Source organism: Mustela nivalis (genome assembly GCF_964662115.1).
Source record: "Mustela nivalis genome assembly, chromosome: 7".
NCBI lineage: Eukaryota > Metazoa > Chordata > Mammalia > Carnivora > Mustelidae > Mustela > Mustela nivalis.
The window spans coordinates 141,974,283-141,996,186 of record NC_139026.1 but is presented as its reverse complement, the minus strand read 5'-3'; the positions used below and the strand labels follow the sequence as shown (position 1 = coordinate 141,996,186).

Below are 21,904 nucleotides of genomic sequence, written 5' to 3'. Positions count from 1 at the left end.
CCACATGATGATTACTTCCTTTATATTTGTTCAGTCAAAAGAAGACTATGGGTTCTTTCAAGGTAAGTCTCCCTTGGTCGGGCTTAGGGGTCACCTCACCTCTCCCCAGTCACACCAGGTCCTCTTTGTCAAAGCCAAGCACATCACCGTCTGTGTCATGTTCATGAGACCCAGTCAACTGAGCTCAGGGATGAAGGCATCCACCCAAGGGACAGTCCCACACACTTTTGCAGAAGCAGGCTCTTCCCTTCTCTCTGCTCAACTTCTCCTCTGCCCTCTTGGGATGGTTGGCCACTTGCTAAGAGTCACACATTGCTTAGATCGGGGTGTCCCGTTTTCAGGGCCAGGGCACCCTGGAGGGGCACCCCTTGCACATCTCTGCAGAGGCCACAGGGCTGGTCTGATGGAAGGCCCTCTGTGCACTGCTTTGTGCTTAACCACGACATGTCTGGCTCTCCCCCACATCCAATGGAATTGTCTCTTCCACTGACTGTGCTTGTATCTCATCTAGCACATTCTTTGTCTGCACTTTGGTGGCACTGGACCCGCCACTCAGGCTCTATCACAAGCTCACCTTCCTCATCACACCCACCTTCCTCTTGTTTGGGGTTCTCCGGACTATCCAGAAGGCACCCCGCAGCTCTGCCATTGCACTGGGATGGTGACATCAGTCACCAAGCGCTCATGGAGGGACCTATTCGCAAGGGAAAGGGCTGGATGGTGGACTAAGAGACAGATGCCTGTGGGGTTGGGGTTGGGGCGGGGGCAGTGTCATCACGGCAGGACCCCAGGCACATGGGGGATATGCGAGTGTTGGGGGACGGGATTCTGGGGAAGCAGGGCATGGCAGCACACGGTCCCACATGGAGCACTGCTACCCCAGACAGCTGAAGAACAGGGCATGTAAGCCTTCAAGGGGGGAGGTCAGAGGAGCAGGTGAGGGACGGGTGGTAAGGGCCTGGCAAGCCATGCCAAGGGTCTGAATTGCATTCTAAGGGTGGTGTGGAGTAACCATGGACTTGTCAAGTGGAAATTTGCATTTAGATGGTGTGTTTGTCCTCTATCAGTACAGTGTGGTGTGCATGGGAAGAGCCACATGGAGGCTACAACTTGGAAGACCAGCATGAGGTCACCCTCATGAAATGGTTTCCCTGACAGTCTAATGTCTTGGGCTAGACCACGTCTCCCAAGATGGCTGTGACCATAATGCCCCCTCTACAGCTCTTCTGCAATGCTGCTTGGCCTCACCCCAGAGGGGTGCAGCCTACTGCCTCTGCCCATGACCTTGGCTGGTCTTGACTTGCTGACCAGGCAAATGGGTCAGGAGTGACGCTCTGTGAATTCTCAGTTTTCCCTCAGTTAGATGAGTTAGATGAGTTAGATGTTGCTAAGACATCTCAGCTTTGGCCTTTGTGCACTCAGAACACTCACTCTTAGGCTCTAATCACCACGAAAAGAAGCTCAAAGTAGCTACACAGAGCAAGGGAGGGCGTGGGTGGTCCCTGTCTTCTAGCCATACCTGCTCGGAGCCAACATGAGTGAGTGCATTTCCTGTCTGACCACAATCTCGTGAGAGACCCCAGGTAACGCCCTGAGGAACAGAGCCAGCCCACATGCCTGATCCACGGCATCATGAACAAATGAAATGATATTGTTTTACGTCACTAAGTTTTGGGGGAAGTTCATCCTACAGGGACTGATATCCAAAGCAACCTCTGAGCCAAATAAATACATGTCAGAAACTCCGACTTTGACAACTTCAGAGCAAGAGCTCTGGTCCACTATCAATATGTGTGAACTTGTCCTTCACTATTGATGATTTATTACCAAATCTCATCTCAAGCCTATGTCACACTCGACTGATGAGTGCTCAAGCTTTTTAAAAGGCGGGTCTTAGAAAATGTAGTCCTCTGATTCTGCCTTGCAAAAAGCTAAGAAAAGGTGGTGTGTGGATTACAATTCCCCGGAGTGCTGTCTAAATTTTCCTGTTGGTAGTTTTCAGACAAATATCCAAACAAACACATGTTCCACGCATTGGACCTGCAGGATGTTTGATGATTCTTCATAATTTGCTTTCAGAGCTGTATGGTGCAGTGTCTTGAGATAGTCCAGTACTTGAATAAATAGTGTGATCTCTGTCTAGGTGTAGATATTTAGACCCAAAGGACTAGATTATCTCTCCAAAAGAAAATATCGGCGATATTTTTCCAGGAGAAAATAGATGTTATATATTGAAATAAACACATATCCTCTCTGTGCTGAATACTTGGAGTCTGTTCTCTGAAGGGGCTTGTCCTTTTTCCCTCCTTTCTATTGAAATAATAAAATTCAAATATGATGTCTTGCGTAGACATTTCTCGTTGCCAGCTCTGCCCATGAGAAACTGCTAATAGATGTCTTTTAGTTCATCAATTTCTAAAATTATATGCTAATTTATACTGAATATAGAAATTTTTTGTGTGCCAAATACATCGCATTTATTTCAACAGGAGACAAAAACCCTCTTCCTACTGCTCATGTGGCTTTTACTCTCCTAAAGCACGTTTGCTCTGATCTCAAGGGTACTGTAAACATTAACAAATCTCAATGCTGAGGAACTAGGAAGGATCTCAGTAGTAACATCCTTCTCTTTATTGGAACAGAGGAAAGAAGGTTCAAGAATCTTGGGCTGTGCCTTTAGCAAATACTTACACTGCCTCTGCTTCAGAATTTGGGATTATGCAAGTTCTTTCTCACTGAATTATTTCATCAACGTTAAAAGGATTTTTACAAAAATCTAGGATTGGTTCAGTTATACCTAAGGGGTAGAGTGATTCACGTTCCTTTTTTTTTTTTTTTTTTTTTTAAATATTGTACTCATTTGACACAGAGAGCAAGCTGGAGAGCAGAAGCAGAGGGAGCACAGAAGAAAAGGGAGGAAGCAGATGCCCACTGAGCAGGGGCCCAACACGGGGCTTGATCCCGGGACCTGGAATCTTGACCTGAGCTGAAGGCAGATGCTTAACTAGACTGCGCCACCCAAGCGCCCCGTAAGCTTCTCTTCTGAAAGAGTTTATTTATGTTTACTATCAATATCATCCCTTCTAAACAGCCTTAATGTGTATAAAAAATCCATGTTGGGGCGCCTGGGTGGCTCAGTGGGTTAAGTCTCTGCCTTCAGCTCAGGTCATGGTCTCAGGGTCCTGGGATGGAGCCCCTCATTGGGCTCTCTGCTAGGCAGGGAGCCTGCTTCCTCCTCTCTCTCTGCCTACTTGTGATCTCTCTCTCTCTGTCAAATAAATAATTAAAAATCTTTGAAAAATCCGTGTCAATTTATTCTTGTTTTTGAATAACGAACACAGAACAAATTTTGAAAAATTCCCATTCTTAGAGGATAGAAGATTCTATCTGGCTGCTATTCCTCATTGTTTTATCTTCCAGAAACAAAATCCGCTGAGGAAGCCAGGCTGCTCCTTTTGGAGAACCAGGACTTCAAGGAAACTCAGCCGTTTGGCATTTGAGAAAATTTGGCATGTTAATCTTCACTAAGACTGAAGGAAAGATGTTTTCTTGTTACAAAGTCAGAACTGTCGCTGGATGGCTTTGGAGCTCAGGTGACTAAGGTTCTGCATATGGGTGACAGGTTACACGTTCCTCTCTTGGTGACATTCACTCACCACATGGCCTAGTCACCAATGCTTACAAACGGGCTAGCCGGGGCCTGCGAACCCGACCCTTACCCAGTACTGTACCACCCCAGGTGCCCGGTGACATCTGATTGGAATATGTGGATATCCAAGGAACCTAGGAAACAGCTACACAATATTAGGATCAGGAGGAATCCGAGAAACATCCTAGAGTCCCATCATTCAATTCACGTATCTTTTGATCCCTACCACAAAACTGCATTGAGAACTCCGTTTCCACAGCCATGTCTATGATCTTCCTCTCTGCCTTCACTGTCGGATGGCCGTGAAAGACGGGTGGGTATCTGGAAAAGCAGGACAAAGGCAGGGGGCAAGGGCAATGCCACAAGACCCAACAGCTCCTCTCCAGTCTCTTCCACTGAAAAGGAGACTCCAATTCTGATCCTTAATACCCTGTGCACGGACTACCATCTGTCCCCGTTTAGCAAGGGACCTGGACAACGATGAGCAGAGAAGGCACCAGAGAACTAGTGAGGGGAGAGAAGCAGCCGCAGATGCCCGGCTAGGGACTGGCTACCAGAAGTCAGCACAGCAAATCGCCACAATGTACTTAGCTCTATGCACCACTTCTCAGTTAGGTCCCTACACCTCACCTTGCAAATACAGACAAAAACTGTGGAGGTTAGGGCCCTGAGAAATGTGATCTTGATAGAATGCTTCCCACTGACAGCTGGTGGAAAAGAAAATATATTCCCTTCCTCAGCTCCAGATGCTGCCTGAGCTCTGCGCTCTGAGCTAAAGAAAGAGAAATGGAAGACCTGTCACATGCCCGTAGGTGGGCTTACTCGAGAATTAAAATCTCATTACTGATCTATGGTGATGAGCTGGGTGGAAACTGCAAGTCCTCAGAGACACAAGAAAGTACAAGAGAGACGGTAAACGCATTACACGCCACACAGCAAAGGCATAACGCAAAAAGACACTTTTTGTAGTTGCCCCAAGAGACTACGATTGAGAAGAGTTCTTCACGAGCAGAAGAAAGAATACACTTGGAGTTTGGGGGCTACCTTATTTTCTTATTTCCCCAAGGAAAGCAGGATACTTTGGATGGTGAAGCCATGATGGGGCTGGAATGCAGAGAAGTCTAAGTCTTACCCAGTGAGTGGTGTCGTCTCCCTTAGTCCACAGACAAAGGTGGGCTTGCGATTTGGTTACCCTTAGCTGACTCTATGCCAGTACTCCACAGGAGGGAAATGTCACAATGGAACTCACAGTGGATTTTCCCTGAAACACAATCCCATTCATGTAACAAACCATACTTTGAAATCTGCCTCTGAAATCCCACAGAGGTTACACGGGCTTTTTTTGGTTATAAGCCAGAGTCCTAAACTCCAGTTTTAACATTGTTTTAGCTTTGGCTTACTTATTGGTAGGAACCTCTGCTTGTGCCCCTTAAGTTTTATTAGTGTTGAGATTTATTTTTTAATCTTCTTTTGAAAGATTATGGTATTTTTTTCCCTTGGTTTCAGTATTTTTTGGTTATTCTACCATTAAATGAGTCCCCCTAACTTATTATTCTTTTTTTGTAAGATTTTATTTCTTTATTTGACAGAGAGAGACAGCGAGAGGGAACACAAGCAGGGGAAGTGGGAGAGGGAGAAGGAGGCTTCCCGCTGAGCAGAGAGTCTGATGCGGGGCTCGATCCCAGAACCCCAGGATCACGACCGGAGCTGAAGGAAGCCACTTAATGACTGAGCCACCCAGGCACCCCTATTCTGTATTTTTAAAACATTTTTCTTTAACTGCTTTCAATGATTTTATCTTTGGCACACTTTTATCATCTGAATTCTTGGATTTAGGCTTTTACTTTTTACCTTTCTTGCTATTACCTGCTTTAATGAATTTTTAAGATGATTATAATTTTTTTCCTGAAGTTTTCTTAAAATCTTTTATTATCTCATTAAAAATTTTTTACTTCTTTTATCCTTTAATATTTTCTTTTTATTAAAAAGAAAATACCTCTTTTATCCTTTAATATTTTTTTATTAAAATAATGTGTGAGTTATCGGTATATCTACGTTTAATGTTTCCCTGTTGCCTCACTCTTCTGCTTGTAGGATATTTCAGAATATTTTAATATTGCCTTTTATTTCCTGATCATTCTTGACTTAGTCTTTTTTTCCCTTTTCTTGTTGCCATTATAGTGGTCATTAAAGTGAGAAACTGGAAGGAGATTGGTGGAGGGAGAAAAAAAATCACACTGTAAGGAGGGAAGATGGGAGGTGTTTTTGTTTTGTTTTGTTTTGTTTGTTTTTTTTTTATCTTGCAGCAAACTGTCTTTTAGCATCTTTGGATGTTCCCATCACCTCCAACTCTTACTTTCTAGAATTTATCCAGACAAATCCATAGACCCACAGGACTGGCCAAGATGATAAGGACGGTCTTGTGCACACATTAAAACTCTCTGGATTAGGATTCCTTTCTCCTATCACTTAGCATATAGTCTCTTAGACATGACAGGTTCTAACATTTATGGCTCATTTATTTATCCCACAAATATTTATTAAGCACTTATTATACGTCAGATATGTCAGATGCTAGGGATTCAACAGAGAATAAGTGGAAATGTGGAATCTGCCCTCATTGAGCTTGTAATCTGTTCAGGAAATCTAAAAATAAACAAACAATGGCATTACTGTGTAAGTGCTGTGGTCACCAACATTCATTATTTGCTCACTAAGTGCTACATATGGTGCTAAGCACTTTATACGAATGATCTCACATGTGTTTTAAGAACACGTGGAAGGAAACAAGACCCAAATTCACAGGATGAGGAGAAGCATTCTAAGGGAAAGGTGTCTAAGACAGGAGCTGAAGATGTATAGGAATTTGCCAAAGGAAGGAGGGTTTAGAGGTTGAGCAAAAAGGTCATGAGGCAATGACCACGCATGGGACCCCTAAGGAACACAAAGAGGCTTGGACTTGGGAGAATGTGATGAGTGTGCTTCTTGAGAGGACAGGGGAGTGTAGATCAACTAGAACCCTCCAGTTCATGTTACAAAGTCTGGGTTTCCTTCCAAGTACATTGGGCAGCTACTGGAGTTTAAAGCCACGAGTGACATGTTCAGACCTGGGTCCTAGAAGGGCTCTTCCAGCTGCAAGAGGGAGAACCTGTCTATAGTAACAGAGGCCAGGTAGAAAGTTCCAGAAGTAATACAGAAGAGAAATGGTCTGTAAACAGACGAGGGAAATGGTGGTGGGGAAGGGTGGATGGAATAGAGATGTAGGGGGTAGAACTGATAGAATGTGATTTGGGGTGAGCTACGGAGGCGAGGAGTCAAGTAAAAACATCCAGATTTCTGCTTGTGTGAGGAGAAGGGATGCCAATGCCAGATACAGAAAGAGTGACAGGGAAATATCTGCAGCAAGAGAAAGAGGAAGGTGATGTGTTCAGTGTGGGGCATTCGATATTGAATGTGGACATCAACTCGTGGCAGAAGAAGATCAGCAGAACTTTGGATAGGTAACTTCGGGGTAGTGGTCAGCGAGGAGACGGTTCCCAAAATGAGTGACAGATGAGGCTGTCCTGGGGAGAGAGAGCTGAGGCTCACCAGCAGAGCAGAGAGGAGATTTCCAAGGAGAAGAGAAGGAGGAAGAACAACGAGTAAGGGGATGGAAGGGAAGCATTGCTTCAGGAATGCAGGAGAGTCCAGTGCATGGTCTGCTGCAGAGAAGTCGACGAAGAGACTTCAGCAAGGGGGAGCACTGGGAGTGTGAGCCACGGGTGCCTAACAGTTAGGAGAGGCAAAGCCAGACGGCTGTGGCCAGGACAGAGTAGCAGGCAGAGAGGACAATTATAAGGAGTTTGGTTGTGAGGAGGAAAGAGAGAAGAAAGTACCTAGAGGAAGGGCAGTCTCTTCCTTCTAAGAAGAAAGGGTTTTAAGCACGTTTGATGCAGTGAGAAGGGAGCCACTGATGAGGGAGTTAAGGAAAGCACAGACGAGAGAGGAGAGAATCAGGAGAATGAGATGCCCAAGAATGAGGAAGAAATGGGTCCCAGAGCACCAAGGGGGGAGGAACATTAGCCAGGAGGAGGTGAGGACAGGAGGGGAGACCCAGGTGAAGTTAGATTATGGCCTTGGGATCACAAAGGCAGGTTGATCTCATCAGGAGAACTTCCATTTTTCTCAGCGAAGCAGGAAGCAAGGCAACATGCTGGGAGTAAGGGGATGGGGTACCAGAGGAAGGTCTAAAGTGCTGTAGGAAGCAAGCGGAGTTGACCGGGGAAAGCCCGAGAGCCTGGCTGAAGGTGGAAATCATGGAATCAGAGCATCATGAATTTGCATAGTTGCACAGTTTTGTCCATTCAAACTCATCAATCTCTGTATACACACTGGAGAAAGTGGACAGTTGGATTCAGGCATAGCCCCAGGGGTCCTAGCTTCAGAAAGGAAAGCACACTCTCTCACATGGCACCACTCATGTGCCTCATCTTCCAGCTCCGGGGGAAAACTTTGTCAGGGGACGGGGCGGGGGAAGGAGTAGCTGTTTTCACTTTTGTCAACTTCAGGTTGAATGATCCGTGGTCTGTAGAATCAACACTATTCCGTCCTACCTGATCTAGTCCTTTAAGAAGCTGATGGGATATAGCTCAAAGTTTACACTCTTCCTAACAATGTGGAATATGGTTACAACACCTGCTCCAAGAAAGTATCTCCCACAAACAGCCAACGATGAACAAACTTGGAGAATACAACCCACATATGCTGCAGAGGCATAGAAAGAATATTAAATTAGGAGCCAAGAGATCGGGGCTCGCTGCTAGTAATTTGTTGTGTGACCCCTGATGGAGTGTCTTAACCTCTACCAGATTCAGTGTTCCCTCTGTAAATCACCAGTGACCCGCCTTGATGCACAGGCTTCGGGAGTAAAGGATCCCATAGATCCAGGCACTTGCCACAGCTCACGCTCAACACATGTCACTTTCTTTTCTGTTTTTCCTTCTTCCCTCCAGCCCAGAGTTTATATGATTCTATGACTTAACGGGAATGCCATAAGTCTATAATTTTCCAATGTTTAGGTACGAAACAGATTGAATATGCCCCAAATCCCGTAACATAAAACATGAAATAATTACTCTCGCTACACAAAGTGGGGTCTAGTGTTTTCTGCGCCACTCTATTTCATTTTCAAACATATGTTCATCATAAATCAATAAATTAATTTCATTATCCAATAATGGATCATGTCTTGCAGTTTAAAAAACATGGCATAAGAGCCCTGTTTTGCTATCCCTGAAATCAGTCCATACATGGACCACGGAATGGAAAAAGTTGAAGGCTTACTGTTCCAAAAATGGAAAACACATGACTAAACGAACTTCTCCCAAATCTGCAAGAAAGACATTTCAGCTTATGGTCATAAAACTCTTGGCTTCTTGATCATCTGGGCTGTGACAAGTCATCTTATCTGACCATAAACTCATAGCACTTGGTTTGCTCAGAAATCACCAGTGTCCTGAGAGCTTCTACTCACTAGGCACTTTTTTTAGTCCTCACTCAGGGTGAATGGCTCAAAGAGCTGGAGATGAGCAAGAGGATAAGAGAGCCAGGGACAGTTCAGGGTCTGCTCTTTATACTGTGGTAATGGGTGCCACAAACACATTTTGAGGGGAGTCCCTGGGCTTACCCTGCTCTCTTGTTCTCACCTGCTGTGCTCAGACCAGACTGTATTCCTTTCCTTGGCTAAGATGTCACGCTCACATGCTATCAGGCCATTCTCTACAAATGCCATTCTCAACTTCTGGAACTCCCTCACCTGGCTTACGGCCATCTACCTGAGCCATCTCGGCCTTCTCCTGAGATATCTTCTCAGCTACCCCAAATCAAGGTACTTACTCCCAAGTACATCCCCAAGATAGCAAGTCCACACTCACTCTGCATTGAGGGCCTACTATGTGCCAGGCCCTGCTACAGCACCTAGAGATACAGCAATGGATGAAACACTAGCCCCATTCTAGAAAAGGAAACAGACAAGAAATAAACAGATACGTAATATAGTTACACACCATAACATTATAAACTGACATACAGCAATATAGATACATGATGAAATTATCACACTTCATTATCATTTCCTCTTGACTTGTGTGCATTTCCCCTATGGATTATACAGGACAGTGTGTGCTTCTGAGGCTCATAACAAAAGCCTGGTGAATTAAAGTACAGCCCTCAACCTTTTGGCTCTCTCCATTGTCCTGAGAATTTGTCTGGTTTTGCTTGCATGCAGGACATAATTTTTTTTTTAAGATTTTATTTATTTATTTGACAGACAGAGACCACAAGTAGGCAGAGAGGCAGGCAGAGAGACAGAGAGGAGGAAGCAGGCTCCCTGCTGAGCAGAGAGCCCGATGCGGGGCCCGATCCCAGGACCCTGGAATCATGACCTGAGCTGAAGGCAGAGGCTTAATCCACTGAGCCACCCAGGTGCCCCACATGCCAGAGATAACTGAATTTTTAATCTGCAAAGGCTCTGTTCTACGTATTTAGAGTAACTAGCACAAATGCCATGCTTACTTTATTCTTGACAACAATTTATTTCTGAATCATGAGTAGGGGCAACCCTACTTGGAGGGACCTTTTATCTTTCAGGAGCCCTCCTGCTTATGGGCTCCCTATTCCTTCAGGGGATGCGTGGATAGTAGTTCTTCCAATGATTCTGACTAGAGAAAAGTATACAAGCACAGGAGAGGAAGGAAAAAATAAATAAATAAATTGAGGAGTAGCATCAGTCCACAGACCCCTCAAGCAATTTTGTAAAAAAATTCATCAGTTACCACCTCACATTAGGATGACCACTACCAAAACAAACAAAAATCAGAAAATATCAAGTGTTGGAGAAGATGTGGAGAACCTGAAACCTTTATGCACTGTCAGTGGGGATATGAAATGGCGCAGCCACTGTGGAAAACAGTATGATGTTTCCTCAGAAAATTAAACATAGAATTACCATTTAATCCCAGTCAAAAGAATTTAAGGCAGAGACTTAAAGAGATATTATACACTCACGTTCAAAGCATTTTTACATGTAAACCAAAATGTGGAAGCAACCCAAGTGTCCCGGAACAGATGAATGAATAAACAAAACAGGATATATACACACAGTGGAATATTACTCAGCCTTTAAAAGGAAGGAAATTCTGACATATGCTACAACAACAATGGATCTGAAGGCAAGTGAAATAAGCAAGATACGACTCATCTCTATGAGGGGCCTAGAGTAGCCAAATTCACAGAGACAGAAAATAGGAGGAAGGTTGCCAGGGGCTGGAAGGAGGGGGCAGGGAATGTGAATGGGAACAGAGTTTCAGTTTTGCACGATGAGAGAGTTCTGTGGACACACAGTGGTGATGTTTGCCCAACAGTATGAGTGCAATTAACACCAATGAACTGTACATTCCAAAATGATTAAGATGGTGAATTTTACGTTATGAGTACAATTCTACCACAATTTAAAAAAAACAAAAAACAAACACTTGTACTGGTAGGTTGTTCCGCTCGGTATCAGAACCAGACAAACTGACACCAGCACATGCCCGCTGTGACACAGGCGAGTGACGTGACTTCCTTGAGTCTTAGTTTCTCCACCCATAAAATGAAATGATGACAACATCTAATTTATAAAAGCTCTGCAAAGAACTACTGGGTATTTACTCTAAAGATACAAACGTAGTGATCCGAAGGGGCATGTGCACCCGAATGTTTATAGCAATGACGTCTACAATAGCCAAACTATGGAAAGAACCTAGATGTCCATCAACAGATGAATGGATGAAGATGTGGTATATATATATATATACAATGGAGTACTATGCAGCCATCAAAAGAAATGAAATCTTGCCATTTGCGACAATGTGGATGGAACTAGAGCGTATCATGCTTAGTGAAATAAGTCAATCGGAGAAAGACAACTATCATATGGTCTCCCTGATATTAGGAAGTGGTGATGCAACATGGGGGCTTAAGTGGGTAGAAAAAGAATCAATGAAACAAGATGGGATTGGGAGGGAGACAAACCATAAGTGACTCTCAATCTCCCAAAACAAACTGAGGGTTGCTGGGGGGAGAGGGGTTAGAAGAAGGGGGGTGGGGTTATGGACACTGCGGAGGGTATGTGCTATGGTGAGTGCTGTGAAGTGTGTAAACCTGGCGATTCACAGACCTGTACCCCTGGGCATAAAAATATATTACATGTTTATAAAAAATTAAAAAAATTTTTAAAAAAGCTCTGCAAAGATTAAATGAGATAGTAATGTTTGTCAAATACAAAATTCTGAGTTTCATAGCTGGCATAAAAATATAAGGACTAATGCATTAAAAAGCTGGACTTTATTATCATTAATCACCAATATGACTAGTTACCCCCAAAATTAACATCAACCTGTAGAAATATGTCCCACCAAAGTGAGTACATTACAAATCTGCTAATTTAATCCCAGAACAGAAGTCCATGATTCTAGGCTGGGGTAAACTAGTCCTAATTTCTGAAGTCTCTGATTCTCATTTTGTCCTAAGGATATTTTTAGATGACACAGCAATGTGAATTTGTATATTGTGTTAAAACAATGAAGATGTTTCCCTTATGCAAGAAAACACCTTTTGATACAAAAGTCGGGTAATCACCCTTTCTGATGGAGGCATAATATTCCATTGTATATATGGACCATATCTTCTTTACCCATATTTCTGAGCATAAGGAATAACATTAGGAGGACATTAGGAGAAGAAAAGGAAAAGTCAAGTGGAGGAAATCGGAGGGGGAGATGAACCACGAGAGACTGTGGACTCTGAGAAACAAACTGAGGGTTTTTGAGGGGCGGGGGATGGGGGGTTGGGTGAGCCTGGTGGTGGGTATCAGGAAGGCACAGATTGCATCAGAATGGGGTGTGCTGCATAAACAATAAATCTTGGAACACTGAAAAAATTAAATTAAAAAAAAAAAAGAAAACACCTTTTTGGTTCACCTTTCTGCCTCAATGTTTTTCTGAGTTTCTCAAGATTTCTTCCTTAACAAGCAGGATATGTATGAAAAGGCAAAATGAGATCTACTGCTATTTGAAAATGAAACATTAGAAATTTTAATATAATGAACAGAAACAGAAAGAAGTTAAATGCTATGTATGTCACCAGAGACTACTTTCTTTACTTTCAATTACCGATTTGATTTGAGGCAACAAAATTATATCAATAGAGCATCACATGATACATCTGTGTTCTCTGGGGTTTTTCATCATATAACAATTTCTTTGTTTTAAATGACTTAGGAAAAGTACTTCCAAAAAAGAAAAGGTTGAACCCTATACAAAGAAAATCAGCTGAGATGAAATACAACCTTATTAACAGTCACAGGCAATTACTCTAGCCACAGTATTCTCAGGGGGAAACAATATAATCAGTAAGTCTAAAACATGACATACATTAAAAACAGGAAGTATTAACTCTCCTTCCTATTTTAAAGAAGCCAAATGTCCTATCATTAAATCCTGCATTAGGAGGGGATTTGCGGATTTTACTCTTGGGTGCCAGTTACAGAGTTGCACTATAAGCCCACACTCTCAAAAAATCCTGGACCCAGTCCACAGAGAATTTCAGATAAAACATCAAGTTCATTATACAAAAGAATCATGTCTTACCCATCTCTTCAGAGAATACATTACAATGGAATGAGGGACCTTTATAAAAATGACAAAAGATGGGGCACCTGGGTGGCTCAGTGGGTTAAAGCCTCTGCCTTCTGCTCAGGTCATGATCCCAGGGTCCTGGGATAGAGCATTGCATTGGGCTCTCTGCTCAGCAGGGAGCCTGCTCCCCACCCACCCCGGCCTACTTGTGATCTCTGTCCATCAAATTAATAAATAAAATCTTAAAATATAAAATAAAATAAAAATGACAAAGACAAAAGCGCTATGCAAGGGGCCCTCCAGTACCTGCTCTGAACAAGCAAAACGGAGGGTTAGTGGAGAAAGGGATCTTTGAGATGATAAGAGGGACCAAGGTGTAACGAATTGGACAATATCCCTGCATATTTGAAAGAGAAATGGCAGAAACAAGAGAAATTACAGTCCAATAACTGACCCACATGCATTCAAAGCAGACTCGATCACGGAGTTTCTGTCCCCCGAAGGTGGACCAGGTAGGAGATCCGACAAAGAAGCTTGCCCAAGCACTACTTGTCATTCTGAGCCACCATAGCACAAGACGGTGGCGGAAGTGAACATGACGAGTGGAGGGTGGTGACAAGAGTGTTCCCTGGAACTTGACATTTTAAAAGTTTACAAGAAAAATCACAGGAGGTTGAAAACAAAGGCTGGTAATGCTGAACAGGTGACTCTCGAAATCAGAGATAACCATTTGAGAGACAGAAAAAAACAATAACAACCCCAAACCAAACCAAACAATTTAGTCTTAATCACTAACTGGGAGGAGTTTCACAGCTGAGGCTTTGAAGGTTTGAGAAGGTCGTCCTATGCCCAGGCTTTAAATACACATACATACAATCAGCAGAAGAAAGACACTAACAAGATCTATGTGTGGCAGACACCTGCCTCAAACAATGGCCCTGATCTCAGAGGGATTTCTAACAGCTGTGCATAAACTTCAAAAGTAATTTGCAACCAAATTAGTAAACGTCACCCTCTTTCCCACTAGACACAGCATTTTCTAAAGAGATTAAGCACCCACAGTAAGCCTTCCATTTTGCCGGTTACCCAAGACCAGTTAGGAAACAAATGAAGATGGTGACTGGCAAGGTCGGGGTGGGGCAGACCCAGGAGCCGAGGAGCAGGGCTCCTGTGCCCGAGCGTCCCTGCCAGGGCAGGGGTGGCGGTGGTCACCGCTTCCATGGAGGCGCAAAGGGAGCATGCGGAGAAGTAGTGAAGGGGCGGCCAGACTCGTTCTGGGGCGCGCACCCGGCGCTGGCAGGACCTTCGCCTCCCGGGGGTGGGGGGGGGGGGCAGGACCTTCGCCTCCCGGGGGTGGGGGGGGCAGCACCCTCCCTAGGGACGGACGGACGGACGGACGGAGAGCAGTGAGTTCTCGGTTCTCCCCCTACATCACCCCCCTCCGACTTCGTCAGCTTGTGCCATGAGCGCAAAACGTTTTCTTAGCGCCCCTTGGGGCAGGACAACCCCAAAGGTCAAAGCGGAAAGAATCCGTTTCCAGCGGGGCCAGCCTTGGGGCTCCTCTTCATTCAGGGCTATAGGGAGTGCCCAAGCCTTTGGCGTGAACAGTCCCTCTCACACTGACAACTGCGGCTCTTAAAAATCAAATGAAATAAAGATATTTACCTCGAGTTCCTTAACATGGGGCCCTGAAGGCTGATTTACGAACGGGTTCACTTGAGGTTACAGGGCTGGGCGACAGACTCTTTGGTCCCCTCTGTCTATCACGGAGCCGCCTCACCCTACTCCAGGCCCTCGGAAAGCAACTTGAGTTTGCTTAGACGTGAGTCCCGGCAGCCGCGTCCGCTGCTCTGTCCAGCCCCGAGAAAACGAGCGCACTGTCCCCTGTGGACCGGTCACCATCGGCATCACCCCCCTCGCCTTCAGAGGTTTGCCAAGGACAGAAAACCTGCCACTTGCTTCCCTCCCTCCCTCCCACCCCAGTCAGCTCAGGTGAGGGGTGCGCGGGACCGAGAGGGAAGAGAAGGCAGCCCCCAGCCCCAGCCCCGGGGCGCCCACACGGCCAGGGGCCGCAGCATCCCGCGCCCCCCGCACGCAAGAAGCCACAGGAAGCGAGTGGCCCCAAGTTCGCTGCGCTCCAGTCCCCCTGCGGCTTGGCGGTCAGCCCGCGCCCCCCGCCCCGGAACGCCTCCCCCCCTCGCCGGGCCGCGCTCCCGGCCCCGCGCAGACGCCCCCCGCCCCCCCCCTGCCCTCCCGCGGCCGGCGACGCGGCGCGCAGGCACCTACCTGCAGGCGGGGCGGCCGGGGTCCCTGCGCGCTGCTGCTCGGCGGCCGCGCGGGCTCTGGCGGGGCTCGGCGCCGGCCAGGGGGCGCTCGTCACCCCGCCGCCCCAGCGCCCGAGCGGGCTCCGCGGACGCCCGCCCCGGAGCCCGCGCCCCGCGCCCCCGCGCCGCGTCCCCTCCCACCGCGGCCGCGCTCCTCCCCCGCGCTGCCCGCGCCGCCGCCGCTCGGCCCCGGGGACGACCCTCCGCGCGCCCCCGCCCCGGGGAGGCGGAAGGTCGCCGGAAGGGGCGCCGCGCACCAGCCGCGGGCCGGGCGCGCGGGGGCTCTGCGCCTCCCCAAACTGAAAATCGAAAACGATCCTTCCGAAGGGGAAGGATCAAGGTCGTTCGGTAAAAAGAACTTCGTCGCTTTTGTCTGTTTTTGCTCTAGAAAGGGCTCGTCAACATTGTTCGGAAGTTTTCTTTTCAAGTGACCTACGCCGGGAGGTTTGGGTGGATCTTTTCGAGGTTGTGCCCTACCTACGATGTTGTGTTTTTTTCCCGATTTTGCAACTGAGGGTCTTACGTATAATTTCCAAAGTTGCATTGCTTGAAATCTGACAGCCCTTGAAACTGCAGCGTAACGTCCTCACACTGAAGTCATTTGAAGACTTGTACACCTTGTTGGGGAGACTAATGATAATCAGGATGAGGATAATCGGGGTGGTTTTTCCTATACTCCTTAGACTTAGTTTTCCATTCAGAAACTTCATGTCTGGTTACTAGTATTATTACGGAGCCATTCTCTTTCCATTAGGATACGACATGATTAAAATGCGCTGGGCTCAGGCATTTGCAGCTATCATGTGCTAAGACCAGAGGAGTCTGCGAAATGATTTCTTTTTTGAGAGAGAAAGATGTAAAAGGTTTCAAAGAGCAAAACCTTGGCTTAGCAGGCTTCTGATCTTGGATGTATAGAGTGTCCGCTGAAAAGGTCCTCTGACTACAGCTAGTCTTAGACTTTTAATCTACAGATGAAAAAATGCAGACCCAGAAGGTTTGGGCGACTTGAGCGATTCACGCTGCTGCACTGCGGCAGGCCTCTGCTGGGAAGCCACATAGGGTCTCTTACCCCTCATCGATAGGAACTCAGCAAGACAAACACACACCTTTTAAGGATAAAACTATAATCCCTGAAAACTAGCCCCTCTCCTACACTTGTTAACATCTAACGGCATTGAACTGGCCCTCAGGCGGAATCACCCAGCACAGAGGCTGCCACCTCTTGGAAGATTCTAGCTAGGAGGTGTGAGAATGGATGGAACCTCAGAGGTGCCACTCACGATGGCATCATGAGAGCCCTGCACATAGTAGGCACTCATTGTATACTTGCTATTGAAATTTGGTGGCAAAAGGTAGGTATGACTGGATACAAGGTGACAGAGCTGGCAGAATTAGTCCCACTGAGAAGTTCAAAATGCCTTCCTCCTGGTTCTTCTCCAGCCATCCTTAAACAGAGCCTATCTATCACATCAAGAAGAGATGGCACCTGCCAATGCTGCCGTGCCCCAAACATAGTGAACCCACTCGTTCCCCACTGCTGGGATTTTCACTGACCATTCACATAAAGGGTTCCGTACCTATAGGAGTTCAAAGGAAATTGATATGTCCTGTTAATCTAGTCTATAGTCAGTGACTTTTAAAAAGTTCCAAATAGGGACGCCTGGGTGGCTCAGTTGGTTAAGCAGCTGCCTTCAGGTCAGGTCATCACCCCAGCATGCTGGGATCGAGTCTCACATCGGGCTCCTTGCTCCGCAGGGAGCCTGCTTCTCCCTCTGACTCTGCCTGCCACTCTGTCTGCCTGGTGCTCGCTCTCGCTCGCTCTCTCTCTAACAAATAAATAAATAAAATCTTAAAAAAAAAAAAAGATAAAAAGTTCCAAATAATGATGATCACGTCCTGAGGCCCTCTATACCAAGCAATACGATGAACACGTTTGATGCCCTGTTTATTTAGTCCTTGTGACAGTTCTGGGGTAGATGTTCTATCATCACTATCATCTCTGTATTAGGGATAAGAATAATGAAACTTACAATAATAATAGAGTCTGCCTCAAACCCCACAGTTAGTAAAGTACTGGGACCAGGATTCCAACTCAGGCCCGTGTGAAGCATTCCCCCAAACACCGCTGAGTATTGTCTCCCTTCTGCAGCCATTCCCTCTGTTTTCTGCTTGGCTCGCCTTTGGACCGCGGGTCCCTGGGGACCTGTGCCGCTCTCCAATTCTATAGCAATTGAAAACCCATTAATCTAAAGACTGAATCTTTTAAAACAATATTCATCAGAAGTCTAAGAAGAGGTTTTTGCCTGTTGTGGGTATTTATTTGTCTTGAATCCTACCTGAAAGAAAAAAAAAAATCCAGATCTGTTGTTGTTCCATGCTAGGTGTTAGGGATACCCGGTAGATCTTTTTGATCTTGGTGTCCTGGGAGTGGGGGAGGGGCAGCCTCCTCCTTCCCCAGGCTACAAGCTATTTCTGTTTTCTATCAGACTTTGTCTCATTGTTTTATAAACACGTCTGCTGCTCAGAAGCTCTCCACACCTTTGTTTCCTGGAAGAGGAAATGGCATTTCCTGGAGGGGACTACATGTGGGTGGGGAGGTTCCACTCATTGCATTAAACACTCAAGCTTTCGGTTGTGTACTTCTTTTCCCCTCAGTTTCTGCCCTAAAGTTTCCTGGAATGATGCTGAATTCATACTGTGGTACAGCCGTTTCAGTCCCCCTTAACTGGAACAGACATGATTCCTGCTTTGGATCCAGAGCTAAGAAATAAACGACTTCAAGAATCTTATCTCTGGAGAGATGACAATCCATCTTCCTTCAACCGGGATTTTGCAAGAGGGAGCCTGAGACATCATCACCTTGCTTTTATTTTGGACCTAGCTGGCGATTATCTTCTGTCTCCAGAAGAGACCACGTTCTGCATCTGTGAGGTTCACCTTCCATAAAGGATTTAGGATAGAAATTAAAGAGACGATGTTCTTATTAAGAGCCTCAAATCGGAGGAAGATGGTATTTGGGGAGAAGTGGGACATGACAGACAGACAGTTTGAACAAAGGATTATTTAACAAGGACACTCCTGTCTGTGCAGTAAGTCACCACTCAGAGGGAAACCAGTTTGGACAATTTCATGAGGAGTTGGCTCTCCCCCTGTCACTTTCCAAAAGGCCTGGCAAAGGTTGTTTTTAAAGAGGTCAGCCTGAATCCCCAGAAGAACAGCATGGAACTAGAAGACAATGATCTGCCATTACCAAAGACCAGAGAAACATGTGGAGTCCAGTGTAAATTTATTCAGAAAATGTCAAAATTATTCTAGGAGCTATAGGTGAAAGTGACAGACGTGCAGATGAAAAACAGGTATTTTAAATTCACAGCTGGGACAAGGGAAAGGGAGATTTTTTTTTTTTCCCTATTCAGTCTAACTTTATGCATTCAAATGGGAAAACGGATAATTAGAAGTTAGAAATTGTTATTGCAAGAAGAGAGCTCTAAACACTGAAACCAAACTCGGTCTCCCTTAGGGACTAAATAAGCCTTGATTTCTATTGGTAAGAAGATTGATACCAATTCTTGCAAATCAGGAGGGGGAATGATGGATACTGATTTTTATCTTGAGTTAAAAGAGGAACAAGGTTCATAATGTGATGTTTTTGAAAGTCCCATCATTGTTATGTATGCTTAGTTAAGTTAAGCTAGTTTTAAAATCTTAGACAAGGTATGGGAGGTAGGTATAATATCTTCATTTACAAAAAGGATGATGAATGACCTCATAGTAACTAATATTTATTGTGCATTTATAACATGTGTTGGGGCAAGGTGTGCAACACTATTTATTTCATTTGATTGTTACAGTGACTCCCCGAGATGGGGAATGTCCTCTTCATTTTACAGATGTAAGAGCTGAGCCTTAGGGCTGGTGACTTGCCAGGCTCACTGAGCCGGTAAGTAATGGAGTATGCCTTGACTCCTGGTCTGTTGAGCCCCAAATGTATGACTTTTATCATTATAGACACAGAAACAAGAGCTGAAACTATAGTCTGATTCTTGAAACAGTAAAGGAAATGTGTATGGTTACAGATGTCTTAGTTAAGATGGTATTCTAAAAGGAATTAACATATGGATACATGGCCAATTTATAAATTATAATGTATCAAAATGCCCACTTAATAAGGCAGCCAGAGAAAATAAAGCAAGAATTCAATCTTTAATGTTGTAGAACATTTAGAGGTCATTTTTTTCTTGAACATCAATTATTCTTACATACAGAAGAATGAAATTGAGCATGATAGTATTTCTTCTTCACCACCCCCCACCCCGTTTTTGTTTTTGTTTTAAGGTAGGGGAGTTATAAAAACACTATATTACTGTCTTGTTTTAGTTGTGGCTTCTGAAATACTATAGCACTGAATTTTTTTTTTCAAGTCATCACTGATAACAAAGAGACTCTAATTGCAACATAAGTATCTGAATCATATAGCAAACAGTAACATTTTCAATGTTGTTATAGCAGAGATACAAGTTAACACAATAAACTTCTGGTGTGTTTGTGAGGTCCAAGGGCAGAATTAGGGAGAAAGGAAAGGTCCAGTATTTCTAAGGATCCACAGCTAGAATTCTGGATTTGGTGAGTCCAAGGATATCAGCATAGTAAGGACAGCCCAAATGCATATAAAATTTTGTCTGAAACTAAAGAGTTATGGATTAGATAGAATTCTCTACAGAAACCCCCTTTTTAGTGATTCTCTACCACTGAAAAGCAAAGCAACCTGAAAGTCCAAAAGCCTGAACATTTGATGAGAAATTCTCCCCAGAAAGGACCAATAAATCTGAGAACTAATCTGTGAATCCCAGAGGAAGAAATCAAGATGAACCCTGTCATATTTATGAATTTGGTTATTACAATTCTACAATTTGTCATAATGCAGTTGCTTAGGATTTTAAAAATCTATCAGTGAAGGCACATTACTTTAGATTAAACCACTTTATTCTCTCAATCCTGTTGTGTGTTTTTTTTTAAAGCAAATACCACACCTGCCCCCTCACTATTCTCTTCTTCATCCACACCCTCAAATACACACCACTGATGGTTGTATTTTGACATTAACACATACACACACATACACACAATTTATGTTGTACTAAATGAGATAGTCAGGTTTATTCCAGCTTTAAAATTCTGAAAATAAATGCCAAATAAAAGAAAGTTCTGATTGTCCGTGATGGGGAATGTAATATAATTTGCTCCTACTACTCATTGCTATTTAAATATATTCACTAGAATAAAAAATTCAAATACTGTCAAGGAAGTCATACACTGATAGCACAGGAAACACTGAAAATCATTACTTTGTTCTTTGTGCATAACTGTCCTCCCTACACCACAGTCTCAAGTCTTCACTTTCAAGTATAAATTATGTGAAACAGAAATGTAAGTAATTTTCTTTTTCTCACTGGTTGGAACAGTGGCCTAATGAGATTAAATTGACCATATTTAGCTGTTGTGTGAGTCAGTTCAAGGTGCTATGTTGCACCGTCACGCTTCATCCGCCAGCCCAGCCATCTCACCCCTGAAATGTTTGATTTTAACCCCAAATGGCAACCCTCAAGACTGGTTATTTTTTTTTTTTTTACACTTATACTGACTCATAAGTTGTAAGTAGATCCAAAGCTGACATTTTCTTCTTTTTCTTTTTTTCTGCTTGTTACTCGACAGAGTCAGCAAAAAAAAAGAAGTAAAACGCTGCATTTGGGATTTAACAGATCTTTGGAGAGTGGAGGTTTTGTCTCTGTTTTACACATGAAACACACGAAATCACATACACACTCAGATTGTCCAGTATTTGAATAAATGTACTCTGACCATTAAAGGAAAACCTGTGATCTCTAAGTAATCATATTAGTAGCTTCTCTTTATTTGTAAATTTATGCAACATTTAAAATGATGAAACACTATTTTTTTCACACCTCCTATTTGAACTTGATGGAGATAAGCTCAGAACCAAAGCTAAGTGTATAGAATCATTATGCTGCGCACCCCAAGCTGAGGTGGCATTCATTGTATGTCCACTATATTCCAATAATAATTTTTCTTGAAAAAAAAATCAAAGACATGTAGTATCTCAGATTAGAAGATATGCTTATTTTTCTAAATAGATGACAGATGTCATACATTATTTCAAAAATTCTGTCCTCCAAGTGTTTGTTTTAAAATTAGTAAAAAGGGAGGTAGTCTTATCACATCCTGCAGACTTCTTAGGGAGAATTGAGAATTAAAGT

General features: G+C 44.3%; 1 protein-coding gene and 1 long non-coding RNA gene across 11 annotated transcripts in view; one reads left to right on the top strand and one right to left on the bottom strand.

Moving 5' to 3' along the window:
* PRKCQ (protein kinase C theta) overlaps positions 1–18,138 on the bottom strand; it is a 175,443-nt gene extending 157,305 nt beyond the window's left edge. Inside the window, exons 1-3 of one of the 10 annotated variants that reach the window (XM_082738735.1) lie at positions 15,592–15,707; positions 14,971–15,189; positions 4,782–4,910 (exon numbers count right to left, since the gene is read on the bottom strand). The gene's annotated coding sequence lies outside the window, so the exon portion shown is untranslated. Of the gene's footprint in view, positions 1–4,781; positions 4,911–14,970; positions 15,267–15,591; positions 15,744–17,965 lie in introns of those variants that run through there. The other 9 variants (XM_082738727.1, XM_082738736.1, XM_082738734.1 and 6 more) reach the window with 9 other exon arrangements.
* Positions 15,906–21,495, top strand: LOC309868656. The gene is made up of 2 exons (XR_014313768.1): positions 15,906–15,977; positions 18,285–21,495. It is a non-coding gene; the product is annotated as an uncharacterized lncRNA (long non-coding RNA).
* Positions 21,496–21,904: the final 409 nt, after the last annotated feature.